The following is a 3,038-nucleotide window of genomic DNA, read 5'->3' as shown; positions in this document are numbered from 1 at the left end:
AAGCTTGAAATCAAAAGGAGTGGCCATCATTGTCAAACGGAATCTTCCGCTTTAAAGTTTTGTCCTCTTGGTCAGACGAAACAGGCAGAATTTTGATTTCCACAATAGGAAAATTGCACTTGTGTCAGCTTATGCACCTAATATTTTGATGGCAGTTTCTATAGTATGCTCACAATCAAATGCTGGAGTTAAGGACTTCTATTTTATTGTTGGTGCAGATTTCAACGCCGTGTAGGACCCAAATATTGATTGGTCGAACGTAAAGGCCACTAGGGACCAGGCTCAGGCCAACAAATGCTCTGGAATCATTGGCCAGCAGCTTAGGGATTGTAGATATTTTGCAGTTAAGCCTACCTGTGAGGATCATTCCTTTTTATCAGGTAGACATAAATCTTTTACCAGAATAGATTTTCTCTTGCGTCCCTTCAATTATTTCATTAAATTGATGAAGCGACGTTAATGCCTATGGCATTGTCGGACCATAAAGGTGTCCTTGGGTCGCCACCCTTAGTGATATCTGGCCGCTCTGCCTTCCCGTTGAGAGGATCTGGGCAAGCAATTGCTCAGACCTTGCTCTCGACTGGCATGATGTATGGTCTAGCATTCCAGAAATATCATGCAATCCAGACCATCAGCAGATTCACTATAATTTCATTCATAGGACATATCTCACCCCGGTAAAAATGAACCACATGAAAATAATGATTGCCCTTTATGCACTTTCTGCCCAATAAAAGCACAAGCCACACATGATATGGGAGTGCTCTCCTCGTAGGCCAGTTCTGGAAAAATATTAATCCAAAATTTTCACCTTGTTTAATGTTACTGTGCCTGTTACGTCATGTCTTGATTCTGAATGACCTGCCAGCATTTTCAGCTCACTGGACTCAGAAAACGTGCTGTGTTTGCTGGACTTACAGCTGCAAAGAGGATGATTGCAACCTGTTGGAAACCACCTCACAACGTGTGTAAGCGCACATGGACCCTTTCCTATTTGGATGTAGTATACATGGAACTGTCCATGGCGCGCATGCATGGAGCACTGGGAAAGACTCCTGACACTTGGCAGTGAAAGGCTTTAGTTTTCTTTCCCTATGCGGCCAGGAGCGTTCTTGTACAGTGTCCTTTAATGTTGTGAACAACAAAAACGTGAAATACTTATGAATTACGGTGCTTAACTTTTTGTCGCTTTTTGAATGAATCATTCATAAAACAGGCTGGAATATTACTCAAACAGCAGAAGACCAGGCTGGAGAGAAGACCAGGGCAAGTTTGAATCTGTGTGACACGTAATTTGATTCCAGGATTTTACGTGTGAACACTTGCGTGTTGTTGTTGTGTGGGTATGTAGGCAATTCTTCTTTAAGTGTGTATATTTTGGTAGTAAAATTTAAGTGTTTTGATCACAAGTGGACAGCTCTAATTTTAGGTGTGAATACACCCGGGACAAATAGAGGACATGTTGCGATCCGATCACTCAGACCACATTCTGAGGTGGTTTAGGCCTCATGTGGCCACATTCTTATTGCAATCTCTGTGTATGTGTCCTGGGCCACAAAAAAGACCGCCTATTCAACTGTGAGTGGAACTACCGTGGTTAAAAAACTTTACACAGCCATGCTAAAGTTGATTAAAAAGAGGAACAAAAAACATCTTTTGGAAAACGATCTTAATGCCTTAGTTCAAAAAATTGGAAAAATCCAACCTTTTAAGGACACCAATTTCTTTGTGAATAAATGATGAATTGTAAATAAATAAAGGTTCTTCCTTAAAATACAGGGGGCATAACTATACACACCCCTATGTTAAATTCCCATAGAGGCAGGCACATTTTTATTATAAAAGGCCAGTTATCACATGGATCCAGGATACTATGCATCTGATATAAGTTCCCTTGGTCTTTGGAATTAAAATAACCCCCCATCATCACATACTTCACCATACCCAGAGATAGGCATGGTTTTATTTCAGTTAGCTTAATAGCTTAACAGATGCATGCATGGAATTTAACAGAGGGGTGTGTATACTATGCCCCTGTATTTTAAGGAAGAACCTTATTTATTTATGATACATTATTCATTTACAAAGAAATTGGTGTCCTTAAAAGGTTGATTTTCCTAAATTCTTTGAATTAAGGCATTGAGATCAATTTCCAAAATGTTTTTTTTTTTTTCTCCTTTTAATCATCTTTAGCAGGGTGTGTAAACTTTCTCAAGCCACTGTGTGTACTCATTCTTACTTATATTTCTCACATCACAGTAACCACTGAGAGTGAATTTTGTTTTGGATGTTCTCATCATAATATTGGTGATGTGTCAGGGTTTTTGTTCTAGTGCTGCCTGCTCTTATATTCCTGTCTGACTGGAGCTCTGTGTATCCCGCCTCTCGCCCAATGTCAGCTAGGATTGGCTCCAGTCCCCCGCAAAGGATACAGATAATGGATCTCACATGGGGCTTCAATCAATGCCAGCAATGTATTTTGTAATCCAGTGTAATCACCATACTCAGCAGACACCCATCACAGGTAGAGAGCTCACCTGGAATAATATATTTTGATAGGAAAATGTTTGTGAGCACCAGTATGGGAATTTGATTGAATGCTTGCCTGAGGCTTGATGGATGGGATAAGCTACAAACACATTCTCCCCTGTGTGGTTGTTGCCCAGCGTGTTAGCCTTGTGTCTCCAGCACTGTGTGAACAGTTGTTAGCTGTTTAGCCCCGGGGCGGCCTCTGGAAGAGGATAATTAAACCTGAGAACATTTGAAAAAACAAAAACCAAACAAACTATGTGTCCTTTGAGACTGGCAGGTGAGATGAGGGAAGATGTTGAGAATAGAAGTTGTTAGCCAACTTTCTACTTGTCATTAACATGCGTACAATGGACTCAAAATCTAATTGGATGGATTATTTTTGGATAACACTCTATTGAAGGGGTGTTCATAGGACTGACATGATTATGACGTGACATCGTGTGTGTGTGTGGTGTGTGTGGTGTGTGTGTGTGTGTGTGTTGTGTGTGTGTGTGTGTGTGTGTGTG

The sequence above is a fragment of the Etheostoma spectabile genome, unplaced genomic scaffold (assembly GCF_008692095.1).
Source record: "Etheostoma spectabile isolate EspeVRDwgs_2016 unplaced genomic scaffold, UIUC_Espe_1.0 scaffold00008837, whole genome shotgun sequence".
NCBI classification, from domain to species: domain Eukaryota; kingdom Metazoa; phylum Chordata; class Actinopteri; order Perciformes; family Percidae; genus Etheostoma; species Etheostoma spectabile.
The sequence above is the reverse complement of the archived record's forward strand: the minus strand, read 5'-3'. Positions refer to the sequence as shown.